The following is a 14,501-nucleotide window of genomic DNA, read 5'->3' as shown; positions in this document are numbered from 1 at the left end:
CTAGCAATCCCCCTTTGTCACCCTTCTGCACGCACACGCAAACCTCTGATTCTGCGGGATACTCTTTTTTATTGATAATTAGAAGCATAGTATATTACAGTTGTACTACCATTGCTAATTAAAAGGCTTGACTTATTAGACTTTGAGAAAGATGGGGGGAGGGAGAAACAAACATTTGCAGATTAAATTTATAGCTCTATTGAGCTCAAACTGCACCTTTTAGCAAAAATGACAAATCTGGATTGTCAACGTGGGCTCGATAAGGAAGATAAAGGTCATACGTCTTAATGTCACAGAAGGTCTTATTAAAGGAACCTTAATTGCGTGAGGTGTCTATGAAAACATTAATTAAATACTGTCGAGGATAATTAAGTCCAGTTACTGATGGTTTAATTAAAGTTGGTTTCCTGTTTTTAAAAGGGAAAAACCTAGAAGGTCCAGTATCTTTCTCCAGGCAGAAGGACTGATAATCCGTTGGCAGGGAGGGTTGAACTCACAAATGGTAACCTTGAACGGTTGTAGAAGAAAGACAAATTAGCTGTAGGGAAATCTCATGGTGTCTGCCTTGCCTTCAGGGGAAAATGTTTATGTTTTTTTTTTTACACGGTCAGATTAAAAAATTGAAGCAATTGTAGCTCATGCTGAAGTATCTGAGATGTCTTTGAGGGCCTGTTAAAAAAGAGTACTGTGGAATCTTGGAAGGGGTACTCTTGGTGTTCTCCATCCCATAGTGAGCAACCACATTCTTCCAGGAAGCTGAAAGGCAACAACATTTCTCTGCCTCCAACCATGGCAATGTTTATATTCTGACACAGCAAGTTATTCTGCTCTATGAGTTGGTCTCATCTACCCTTCCTGAGATGGGTGCTCTTCAGATGTTTCAACACGTCAACTCCCAGAATTAGCCAATGCCAACGGAAGGCAGTTTGGAGACCATCAGTTCTAGTCCTGCCTTAGGCACAAAGCCAGATAGGTGACCTTGGGCCAGTCACTCTCTCTCAGCCCCAGGGAGGAGACAATGGCAAACCACTTCTGGAAAACTTTGCCAAGAAAACTGCAGGGACTGGTTCAGGCAGTTGCCAGAAGTCAATACGGCATAATAATAATGATAACAACAACAGCAATAACAAAAACAGGCTGTCATCTTTCCAGCTTAACCACTGTGCTGCCTTGATTTCACATATCCGAGGAATTAAAAAAAGAACATGCGTTTTCTAGACACCTTTGACAGAATTTCACACTCATCCTTCTTCCGAGAATGCATGTGTATGCTCCCCAGAGCACAGAAATGTAATAAATAAAATTGTGATTGATTTGTTGTTACATCTCATTTTCTTTCTTTTATCCAATTTTTAGATCCAACTTCCTACCCTGTTATACCTCAGATTGCATGTCTCTGCACACCTTTTTTCGAACATGTAAGCTTTCTTGATTCCCCAGTGGAATTTATATATGAATAAACTTGGATAGATCTGCAGAGTAAATTTCTTTACTAAATTTAATTTCATCACTAAAAGATTGTAGAGCTATCTTTGTTTTGGGAATTGAACGGTCTCTTTAATGGAGTTCCCCTTTCTCTATGCCCATAATGTATCTCATTCAAAATATGTACAATGGACAGTGAATCAACTTCTCAAAGAAACCTTGCTAATTCTTTATCTTTTTATATAGTTCATCTCCTTTAATTCTTTCAAACCAGACTAGGAAACTGAGCATTCATAGAAGCTGAACTCCAAATGCATTTGCTACAACAATATGATGTATCTGTGTGGTTGGGTTTTTGCGGGGAAGGCTAATATATATTTCAAATAACTCAAGTTTTAGGCTCTGAGAACAGGACTTCATAGTCCGAAATGGAAGAACAGGATGCAAATCAGTACTTTTTAAAATCAGATCCAAGTTGACAGAAAGGTAGCCAGCCTTCCAGATTACACAGAGATATGTAAACCTCTTCCCCCCAAACGTTTTTTTACCAGAACAGAAAACAGAACTGGGGTGATAAAAAAAGGATGCACTATAATAGTATAATCACTGTTCTATTGCTGAAACTCCTAGGAGAAGCAAATTAGGTTTCACTGTAAGTGATACGCTAGCATCTCTGTTCAAAATGTATTTCTTTGTCCTAGAGGCATTTTTCAATTGCTGAGTGAAATTTACACTCAGATAAGTCTCCATGCAAGTTCTATAGACTCCCACGCTAGCCATCATCTTCAAATGGTTCTACAGTTCTTGCATGATCTCCTAAAACACCACGAGGCTTGCAATGACAGACGTAGCTGCAGAATTATATTGACACGGATGCTGCAACATAAACATGTCATTATTTACTTGGTGAGGCTGTGCGGTCTGTTCCAGCAATTTCCCTCCTCCCTAAAAGATCTGAGGAACAATGAATCCTGCAGCTGAAAAGCAACAATGAACAGTTGAAACTTGCCCTGTTATCATTTTGTGACATTCAGACAGGAATCCAGTCTGGGCACAAAGGGAGGAAGAAAGGAAAGATGAGGCACTCCAGGATCATGGCATTCAGGGGAGATTGCTTCATACAAAAGTTGAGAATATGCTCATGAAATCTATTGTTGATATTCAGCGTATTATAAATATCTGATCAGGACCGACAATGAGGCAGAAAAGAAAACTGGGTGAAGAGGAGGATCTGAACTCTCAGGTCAAATGGGAAAACACTGTTAAAAAATGGCCCAACTCCAAGAAACAAAAAAATCAAACACACGGACCAACCAACCCTTGTTTGCATGTTGCTGTTTTCCAAGCAAAAGCCATGGGACACATAGTATTCCTCCTGGTGAAAAGAGGACACACAATGCAACCTCTGATTGAGTCCTTAGATCCACCACTAATTCTTCACTCAAATGAGGCGTGGTTGGTTCCAAAGATGACCAAGTGGGAGAGCTTCACAGCTTTGTTCACAAAATATATCTAAGATACGGAAGATTTCTTTGCCTGCATTTTTCAAGCAAATGGGAGGAGAAGCAATAATCTGTGAATGAACCATAATACGACTTTGCCATATTATGTGGTCTTCTAACAAGCAGTTCTGAAGTAGAGAATGCTAGATGTCCTCTGGTGGGTTGGATGACAAGCTCCATCATATCCAACCAGGATTGTTTATAAGAGTTAAGCATACCCCCCATCCCCCATCTATTAAGTCTGTCTCTGCCCAAGTGGTCATTATGGTTCTCATTTCCATTTTAGCTTTGGAGCAACCTTGTGAAATAGGTTGGAGGACTGTGAATGGAATAAGATCAGTCATAGCTGAGGAAGGATTGAAAAGCTGGTCTCAGCTTGACACTTCTGTCCCTCTGAATATATTGCTCAGGGTCTCACTTGTTTAAAAATGTATTCCTTTTGGGTGAGACAAAGATAAATAAGTTAGGCAGTGCTAAGTGGTCCTCTAAAAATTGCCAAGTGACAGTTGGTGAACCTGCACTCTTGGACAGATCTAAAACTCATTGGCAATTGTGCATTGCAGAGGAAGGATGGCTAAGCTATACATTATGGAAGATCCTCTTCCATTATTGATCCCAGCACAGAGAACTGTGACTTTCAAAGAACCCCAGATATGAAACTTGCTTTAGTGTCCAGGGGAGATCTTTTGCATTATCTGAAATGTAAGGTTTCTCAGTGAAGGATCACAAATTCACAGGATAATACTCAACAACCAAGTGGCACTTTTAGACCAAAAAAGGTTGCACGCTTAGATCTCATCAGCATACTAAAACTTCAGCTCAGAATCTTTCCAAACTCTGGGGGAGAAAATTTCTCCAACCTGGGGGGAGAAAGTCCCCTGGCATATAAGAATCGGGACAGGTTCTTTGTTATAAAGTGTTTGAATCTCACAGGTATTTGGAATCTCTGAATCTGTAATTTATCAGGCAAATAGATTAACTAAAGCTACTAGATTGGGAACAATTTTGCTACTGAAGAGACAGAAATTAGAGTCTTATTCAATCTTTAAATTTCCTTCCTTGCTCAGATTCAAGACTTAGCACAGAAGATATTTGATTGTATATTTGGGCTTCAGAATGTGAGGCTTACATTTCTCTTTTAGTTCTTTTTGTACTCAGCTCCAACATTTTTTTAAATGAAAGAAATATATATTTTTTCAGGCTTATTCAAGGTTTACAAAATTATGTATAGGCTCTTGAGCTTCCTACAACCCTTCCAAAGTCAAGAGAAAGAATCAGAAAGAAGGGATATGAGTAACTGGAGAATGGGAGGGTTGGTTCACTTTATTATTATTTTTTTTTCCAGGGCATCTTGGAAAAGTTCTTGGGGCAACTTAATACCTTCTCTGTGCTTGATAGGCTCCAGGGTACATATCTGCAAGCCATTTCCAATCTTCACTGAAGACTATAATCTGTGAAGATGTGGAGCAAACATGAAACAGAGTTAAGACAGTCCTCTTGACTTTGGAAGGCAAAAAAATGTAGACCCTCAAGTTTTTATCCAATGGGACTCTCCAGTTGCTTGCTATCATTTAGCTAATTAAGCCTAACATCTTCTGGAAGGGTAGGAGACATGCTAGTGCTTTGCAGAACCAACGGTTACCCCTCTGGCTTTGTGAAAGATGGTTCTTGGCAGATGCACAAACCTGAATTTGCCAAAAGAGGGTTGTGAATGGTGAATGCAAGCACAATTGACTGGTAATGCTACACCATTTCTCTCTCTTCACTCGGAACCTATGAATTTGTGGGAAAGAGATATTCAATACTGCAGCATTTGTGAATAATGACCAAAAATTGACAGATCTCTGCTCTACAGATATAACACACACCTTGTCCATATTCCCCTCATATTCCTTTAAAAGGCTGCCAGTCCCACATGCCAGATAACTATGGGACATTACATGATTTCAATGGCTGTTTAAGTTATTTTAAAGTTTTAAGTTACGGCCTTAATTGGAGAGCCCTAATTGCCTACTCTTTGCAAAGCCATGATATGAATGCCATTCCCGTTGTTAAAATATCCTGATAGAACCTGGTTACAATTTAGCACTCAACTGAATTCCATTATCAAAAATCCACTTTCTATCACGCAGAATATAGTGCAGGAAAAAGTCTGCTTACCTAGCACTTACTATCCCAAATTGCTCAACTGAGACACACACATGCAAACACATGTATGCCAATGCTGTGTAAGGTGAAAGTCCTGGACTAGGAGCAGGGAGACCCCAGTTCTAGTCCTCCCTTAGGCACAGAAGCCCCCTGAGTGACTTTGGACTAGTCACTGTTTCTCTCCCGTAGACTGAACGGTTGAAAAACATCTGTGTATTAACCCATGTTGGAGCAGCATGTTAGATTATGGTCCATGGCCTTCAGCCTGCAGTGGATTGATTTGGGCTAATAATTTTTATATCTCTATCTCTATCTCTATCTCTATCTCTATCTCTATCTCTATCTCTATCTCTATCTCTATCTCTATCTCTATCTCTATCTTTATCTCTGTATCATCTATATCTATATATGGAGTAATGGCAAGAGAAAAGTTTTTCTCCATCAAGGTAAAGCAAAAGACTATTTTCTGAATGAATGACACCCTAGAGAGATCAGAGATCAAAAAACATATGACCTTCACAAACGTTAATTAAATTTAGAAGAGAGACAGGGAGAATGAGAGGGAGGGAAGGAGGGGGGAAAAAAAAAAAGACAAACCAATTATTTTCAAGAAGTTGATATTACTGATAGTTCTTTCTTGAACAAAAAACAGGAATAAAACTTCATTTATTTTTTCAAGGTTCCTTTGAACATCTTCACCCTTGAAAATCACATTGTTATTCTTCTCTAGAATAATATAGTTTTGTCGACTGTAGCTTTGATCCAAGCAGAGTGGAACCTGGTTTTTTATGGGTTTATGTATGAAACCCACCATCCTGTCTTCATTTATTTTTGAAAGTTGGGGTGAGATATAACTATAATTATTGGGAACTTCCCACCTCTCCAGTTTCTTCCTGCTGAGATTTAAGGTTTCTTACATCCATATAATGCAATGATATACAGAAATAAAGTTGGGATTGAAACTAGAAATACAGTAAATCATGGGAATAGACTTGAATTCCAAATTTCAGGTTTATTGCATGGGACTTAATTCTGAGAGAAAGAGCTTTGCTTGAACTCTAAAGTACTTTCCCTCAAGGCTTTTAAGTCATAATCTCAGACAAAGAACATTACAGAAGGTCCATTTGACATCATCTCCAGGTTTATCTCTCCCAGGTTCCATCCTTTTCCACCTTTGTTTTTCTCCCCCACCCACCAAAAAGAGACAGGACAGAATAATTTTTCTTCTTTCCTCTGATCAGTTTTCACATTCAACCTGACAAAAGAACATTTACTTTTAAAACACTTTTGGTGGACAGGAGAACTCCTTTGCAATTCTCTTAGGTCTTCTAACACTTTTCTGAGGAAGCAAGGGGCTGAGGGACATGTTGGCCAAGGTCTTCTCATTTATTGTGTGTTTCTCTTTCCAGTATTTATTTATGTATTAATCCAATTTATATTTGCTGCCCATCTCACTGGAAAAGTGAGACAGTGCAAGTCTCCCTGGCTTCTCACTCTTCCACTCCATCCCAAGGGAAGTTCTCAAGAAGTAACATCTGCACTCCTTTTTAAAACCTTTTGTTAAAAAAAATAAATAAAAAAGCAGAGAATGGCTCCCAAGGAACACAGTCTGGTGCAATGCCATTGGGGAGGAATGACTGGAAACGGGAGTGTTCTTTTCTTTTTCTGAGGTTGGCAAATTAACAAAAATAATGTATTAAGCTTATCAGAAGATTAGCATTTTACTTGGCGTTTTGCCCCTTCCCCCAAATGTAAAAAAAAATCAGCTTGCACCACTGATATTTGAGAGTTTGCTGACAGTTAGGCTGGGGAGAAAGAGTAGCCAGACCATGAGCGATATGGTCCTCAGGTTTTTGGAGGAAGATTGGGCTTCTGAATAAAGTGATTGCCCTTCGCATCAGTGTCAATCAAATTTTGCAAGGTGTTGGAGAATGACAGCTCATTGTTGTAAGGGAGGTAGCATAGTAGGGGAGCAAAATAACATGCAATGCAACCTTGCATACCTGGACTCAAAATAAACTCATCCATACAGGGATAAATACATAATTCAATTACTGGCTGGTCCTTAACGTCTTCTGCAATAGAGGGGAGGATGAAGGAGACCTTCCTTCCTGGGGATTGTAAGGACAAAAGAAACAAATTAATGCTACTGGGAAAGAGAAGAAGAGGACAACCAGCAACAAGGTGGATGGACTCAGAATGGTGATGAGGCACCATTGGAAGACCTGAAAGACCAGGTTGGGGACAGATAGCCATGGAGAAAATCTATCTGTGTGGTGGTTAAGAATTGGCACTGACTTGATGGCACATAATCAATCAATCAATCAGTTAATCAATCAATCAATCCATCTGCTATCTTTAATTCTGAAAATTGTCATCCCACCTGACATGCCTAGAAGGCATCTAGTTAGAAAAGGATGGTATATTCAGAGGGCTTTGAATTCACTGTACAAATCAAACTTTTCTTATAGGGTTGTTATGAAGCTGACCATATGAAGGAGGCAAAATGATTTGGATGCACTTTCTCAAAGGTTAATTTTATAATTTTGCACAACATTTAGCTTTTCTTGCCTCAGAACTAGAGCTGTCCAGTTTAGAAACCCAATATATACACCAACTTTTTCATGAACAGGAGCAATGTAGAAGAGTTGTGGTTCTTGTGCTTCTACATACCTAACATAAAATAACAGGAGTTGGGGAATCTTCTAAACAAATATTTATGAAGGATGAAATATGGCGATTTAGGTCCAGGTATTCTGCAAATGCAAACACATTTTGAAAGCCTGATTCATCTGAAGATAAAGATTGCTTTTTCAAAACGACCACAAATGGTGGTGTGAAAGAGCTCACAGAGACAACAGCCTTAACCTAGACAGTTAAATATTGCTGAATCTCCAAGTAGAAATTTCTGTCCCCCCCCCCCCAGTAAAAGAAAGGGGGGAGGAGAAAATGAGGAAAAACTCATGTAAGAAGGCTGAAGATATGTGCATGTGTTTTAACATATTTTTGCCGCAAATGAAGTTGGATATCTATAAAGTTACCAATGTGGCTTATTACAATGCATTTGATTATTATTTTTTTAATGCCCGAGAGAGAGAGAGAAAGTACATACAGATAATCTTGTCCTATAAAAATACTGCATTTTCAAATTCTTCTGAGAGCAGACAAGCACCCCAGATTTCTCGGAAGCCACAGAGCTACTACGGTGCTTGTCCTCCTTGTCAAAATCTAATGAGTGGGCCAGTTCTAAAATAATTGAATTTTCATATCAGAGCGAACCAGGATTATTCAGACAATAAAAATGCTGAGTCCTTCGCTGTTACTGGCAAATACCTTTTGCTTTGCTCATGAAATCAGTATGTAAATGTTCGGGGCCCGTATTTAAGGCATCTTACGCAATTTAGAGTTGTAGTAACAGCAATAATTTCAAATGTTACCCCTGATAAGTAAGTACGTGTTCTTTTTCTGCTTCTGCTTCCCCTGTGCGCTCTCTCTCTCTCTCTCTCTCTTTATATAATGTGCCAGTTGTAATTTGTTTGGCATTTCAGGATAAGCAACAGGGTTTATATTTTATATAAATGTTAATGCCCTTGCAAGTTTAATTATGTTTCTCAACTTTTAACATTTCAAAAGGAGTAAAGCATTTGAAGCTGGCTGCTTCGGGATCATCTGGTTTGTGAGAAGTACTTCAGCCTGAAGTCTTCTCTTTCCTTTGTGTGTGTGTGTGTGTGTGTGTGTGTGTCTTTTAAAAGAAGACTGCTGAGATTATCTTTTAAGGAGGGATCTGAAGGTCATCCAATCAATCCCTTCATTTAAGGCTAATTCTCTCTTTCTGTCTCTTGACAAGCGTGAGGTCTATTTTGGATGCTATACTCCTGTCTTCCTTTAAGGGCAATGTTGCTGTTCATGTTGTTTCTCTTAGCATTTATCCTGCACGGTTGCAGGATCTGTCTGTTTCTGCACGGTGTTCAGATAGTTCTTCCAACAAAGCTATCAGTGCACACTTTTCTTTTTTTGTTTATAAGCCGCCTTGAAACAAACCCAGATGCTGATGTCTTGATGTCTTCTTGTAATAAGCATCCAGCATGTTCTTTCTCTGTGTGATGCTCTCCAGAGCAACTCCCATCATCCCTGGCTTGAGCTATGTTGGTTGAGGATCGTGGAAGTGGTACTCAAACCTTGAGGAGAAGCAACTGTAGGAGGAGAGCCAGATGAAGCCCCAGGAGTCAAAAATCAGAAAGTGTCTGGTAGCGGATTTTATTATAAGGCATACGTTTTCATGAGAAAGACTAGCAAGAATGGGAAATGCTGGTCTGTAGCAATGACAGTCCCCTAACAACATTATTATAATTATTATCAAGAGAAGACAAGAGTCTTTATTGTGCTGATTGACCAGTCCATCAAAAGATTGCATATATGTAGTTAATATTGATTAGCCAGTTAGGTAAACATCATCATCATCATTTGTTGCCAGTGAGTGTCAACTCTTGGTGACGAAGCCAAATTTCTCCAGAATGATCTGTCTCCATTGGGCCTCCACTGGGTTTTCAATGGTACATTCAACCATTTCTATAAATCTGTTTCTTTTGATCTTGAATGGTTTGCACAGTTTTGGAAAAACTTGCCACTGAAGCCAAGGCAAAGACAGGCTCTTCTAGAAAAAGGTTTAGGCGATGGGTCCACACAACTGCCTCTTCCCCCTCAATGCCTCATATTCACTTTTCATCAAGGGGGCTGATTTCAGTGGCGTTTTCCAATAAACTGGACACCCAACCTGCTGTAGAACGAACACTCAACTGTATAATAGACCTTATAGAGTGTGCTTTGCTGTTTCTCCCCTTCCTGTGATTTTTAAGGATCTGGAAAAGATGCAGACATGGGCCCCTGGGCTGGGGAAATCTCACACTGGGAAAATCCAGAACTATTTCTCTTTAGGGGTAAAGAAGTGAAACGGCTACAGAGGTCTGTTTTACAGCTTTCTGTAATTATGCGTAGGATGATAAAGGAAGAAACTAGGAAGGCATTTTCCTAAGGCTAGCATCAGCCTATGGAACGGGCCAAGATGAGATGGAGGAGGGTCAAACAGAGGTATCGGTAGACAGAATGTGGACTTAACCTGTGGAACTGACTGCCACAGGACGGTCTAATGGATGTCCATTGGTTTAGAGGACCTTCAAAGGGGATCCATCACAGGCATGTCCAATTTGGAGGCCTAAATTAAGCATTCATGCTCGGAGGCAGCACACTAGGGCATACAGTATTTGTTGCTGTTACTGACAGGCACAGGGAGAAAAACAATTCCAACCCTTTCCAATGCCCCTACTTCCTGTTTTCACCCCATGCTGGGAGATTTATTGCCCTAAATCCCATCATGCTGAGCCCTGCAGAACTCTTCCAGGCTTAGCTTCCAAGAAGCACCCTTTCTTTCCCAACCTGCAGACATCAGTGGCTGCCTCAACCCCCCCCCCTTTTTTTAGGAAGATTTGGAGGGCAATTAAGAGAAGGAAAGGCTCTACTCTTGTGGCTTCAATCTCCCTCTTCATTCATCTTCAGAAGATACTTTAAGGCTAGCTTATTTAAAGCGAGGCTTGAGTGGGATGTGACCATGAAATTACTGCTTTTGGGGCAGGTCCACACACTCAAGGATGATCAGTGGTTGATTTGCGCATCTGAAGGAGCCAGGAGACTCACAGATTGAGAGCATAACAGCCCAATGATGTTTGATTTCAGCAGCAATATTTCACATTTCCCTCTGCAAAGGCTTGAATGACTGCTATGCATGTGTGAAGTTGCCCAAAATATTCTGTTGGCATGCGGAGTTCAGTTAAAGTTTGATGTCATTTTATAGCCATTTTGGTTTGGAGAAGGTGTCCATGAAATGAAGATGGGGTGAGCCTCACGAAATTGCAAATGCTAAATCTTTAAACCCAATGAAACTTCTCTTTGTTTTGATTTTAGGTGAATTCTGCTTATTTTTAAACCCCAGAAATGTTCATGATTTCCCAAACCTATTGCTTGTTTTCGCTTTGCTTTTATGCTTTAGTTGGTAGGACTTGCAATGCAAGCAAATTCAGTCTGTATTTGAGAGTCTTCTTCCTCTCATTTTTGCAGCCAATCCTAGTTTTAATGTGTCTTTTAAGTATAGCTGCCTTTTGTTTAATTTTAATAGTTAATATTAAAACAATTTGCATTTGGGGGAATAGGTTTTCCTGCAAACTGCTTTGAACAATGTCTGAAAAAGTGGTTATAAAGTAAATAAATGTCAGTACGAAATAAAAGTAATGGTTAACAGTGACCATATTTCTTTTCCAACTGAGAAGTGCTAGAAGGATATTTAGGTGACATCTAACACTTCATTAGCCCTTCCGTTTTTTGCAGAGTTGCTTATGCCTGTTCTGGGGAACCCAGAAACCCATTGTTGGTAATTAGGTGTTATTGGATGGGCCAATGTGCAAGTGTTTTGTGTAGATGTGTGTGTGAAACTCCAATTGGCCCATTAACAGGTGCTTTGCAGATATACTAGAAGTAAGTATGCCTTCAAGTCAATTAGCTACTACTTGATTTGTTGATCAGCACCAGCTTTGGTTAACAAATCTCAGCAATTGTTTCCAAGTTGGGGGTGTGTGTCCTTGGGGGTGTGTACATGGGAGCATGTGTTTATGATCAACTGACTCATTTCCAAAGGACATAAGGTTTTCTGAGCTTACTACCTGGGCCCTTCATTTTTGAACACCCCAACTCAGAAATGCAGCATATGTGATGTGACTGCTGTCTCTGGACGGACATGATTGATGGTCAGGTCCTTTCTAGCATGCCAACTCTATGCTTCTGTCTGTTCTACAAACCCTCAATAATGTGGAACTTTGTTCTGGAAGGTAAAGAGAGCTGCAGTCACTTCGGATTTGTATTGTCCATCCAAGGGAGCCAAAACAACTCCCCCCCAACCTTCCAGGGAAGGATTGTGTAATTCTTGGCACCTTACCCTACTGCATTATTTTTCATAGCAAGCTTGCAACTGCTTCTAAGAACTTCTTAAAGTCTTATCTTAGCGTGTGCAGCTCCTCATTAATATTCCGTACATATGGAAGAATTTCCTATATCATTGTCCATTAACACGGCGGATAATCACTCATTCAGTTATCAGTCCGTCAGCCCTGGCCTCTCCTTCAGCCTCTTGGTGCAAGGGATGCTGGGAGATCAAAGAAGGTTAAATGTGTCTAACATTGTGATTCCTACATTTTTATATAATTAGACGTCTATAATAAAGTTGATCAAAGATAAGGAAATGGTATTAAAGCTGTTTAGACCTAAAAAACCGTATTAGCAGGTCTTTATAACTGTTTTTCTTCTAGTAAGAGGACTCAGGAAGAGGAAATACATTTACCATAATATATGTATGTGCATCAAGAATGAACATTTATGTTTGTGTGTGTAAAATATTTTTTTTACAGCAAATAAGAAAAGGTCAGAAGTTTACATGTAAGCCATGTATTTTTTCTGCAGGCCCCTTGAATAGGATAAATCACACTGAGTGCCACAACTTGGGTTGGAGGTATGTGCAGTTATCCAGAGAGGTGGCTCTGGATAACTTAGAAGGAGCTACCATTGGGGTTTGAAGATCCAAGGGCTTAAAAAATGAGAGAGGAAGATTAATTAAAAGAACTAGTTACAATCAAGAAATGATTTGCTTAGTCGCAGCACTTTGCAGGTAGAAAGTCCTGGATCAGGGTCTCCAGGGGCAGACAGTATTAACAATGACCTTTGCAGAGAAAAAGGAGGGGTCCCCCAAATATACTCAAGATTGCAGTATTGAGTCAACAGAGAGATTAGATGAACTGATGGTAATGTTTTGATTAAGTCAAAAGATCCCCTGGATTGGACCCATTTGCATGTGTGTGGGAGTGCAAGAGCTGTTACTGGGGGTAATGACATTGTGTGAGTGTTACTCCTTGGCTAGCACTTTTCCTGACCAACACATTTAATTAAAAGTCTCTCCTCCTCCATTTGGCACCCACAGAATTAGCTTGCAATTCTTCTTTGGGGATTTCCCCTCCCAAGGTCCCAGTTTAGGCTACAACTCTGGGATTGCCTAGAGTCTCTCAACCAATTGCTAACGTAACCTGACCCTGAATAACTTTTTCAAGGTCATCAGATTATGTCTTGCCACCTTCTAAGATGATCAGCAGCTAGAGAGGGAGAATTTAACACTGTCCTTTCCTGCTGTGATAGAGCAGAAGGAAAGAAAACCCCCATTCCAATAAAACAGATACTTATTATCTGGAGAAAAATCCATCTTTGATGCATCGGGATACTGATTTTATCATGCAGATTTTTTTTTTCTTGTTCTATGGCTATACATAAATAAATGAAAAAATACATACATTTCTTCCTTTATGGGTAGATTATATAGAGACTCTCCATACACCCTCATGATTCAGCAGACATCACCCCTAAGTGTATTTCATTATTAAATTATAATTCATATCCCACCTTTCTCTTAAGTATTTAACAGATGCAAACGAGAAATAAAAACAAACTATTGCACGCAACAAAGTTTTACAAGGCGGGGGGTGGGGGGGAAGAACCAATCCAAATAAATACAGCAGAGAAACATTTGAGCATCTCTTCTGTACCCCCAACCACACAATAAAAATTGAAAGACTGTCTTAACCTCTTAAAAATCTCCCTCTTGATTGGAAGTTGTATGAAGCTATCATAGTGTCCTGCTGGCACAGTATGTCCTGACAAATCAGCTGCTGAGAATTGTAAACCATGGACTGTGTTTTCTGTTATTGGGAGAAGCCAAACAATGATGGTTTATTCAATAAACTCTGGTTAAAAAGCATGGCTTAGTGCAATGTGTGATCCTAGCCTCCTCTGCACATTATGGAGTATAGAAGCTACCTGTTCTATTGCAAATCTTCTGTCTGTTAATATTTGTTGGAGAGACAAATCTTTCTGGCATGATTTTCCATTTGCTTCCTAGTTATTAAACATCCTCCTCCCTTTGCTATGTGTGGTTGGCTCCCTTCATCTCTTTTACTGCGCTTTTATTTGTTAGATGATTTTCCATAGTTATTTCATTGTTAATTTTAACTTTTTTATACCCTGCTTTGGTTTCAAATGTTGTTAGCCACATTCAATGCTCACTCTTGCTGAGAGGGAGGGAATGAATGAATGCATGAATGAATGAATGAATGAATGAAATGAAGTGACATTTAGAGCTGAATTAGAGTTATCCTTACACCAAGGTAACATCAAGAGGAGGGGGAGGAGAGGAGAAAATATCAGAGGGAGAATTCTGCACTTCGCTGCACAACCACACATTCAGTTCCAGCTAGTCAATTAAATCAAATACATTCATTAATCAATTCAAAAGCTTCTAAATGCATGCTTATTTCCTATAAAAGCTGGAACAGCTTCCTA

This window comes from Python bivittatus, unplaced genomic scaffold (genome assembly GCF_059951505.1).
Source record: "Python bivittatus isolate LINGU-HERP-01145 unplaced genomic scaffold, Pbiv_v1 ctg000670_np1212, whole genome shotgun sequence".
Taxonomy (NCBI): Eukaryota; Metazoa; Chordata; class Lepidosauria; order Squamata; family Pythonidae; genus Python; species Python bivittatus.
The sequence above is the reverse complement of the archived record's forward strand: the minus strand, read 5'-3'. Positions refer to the sequence as shown.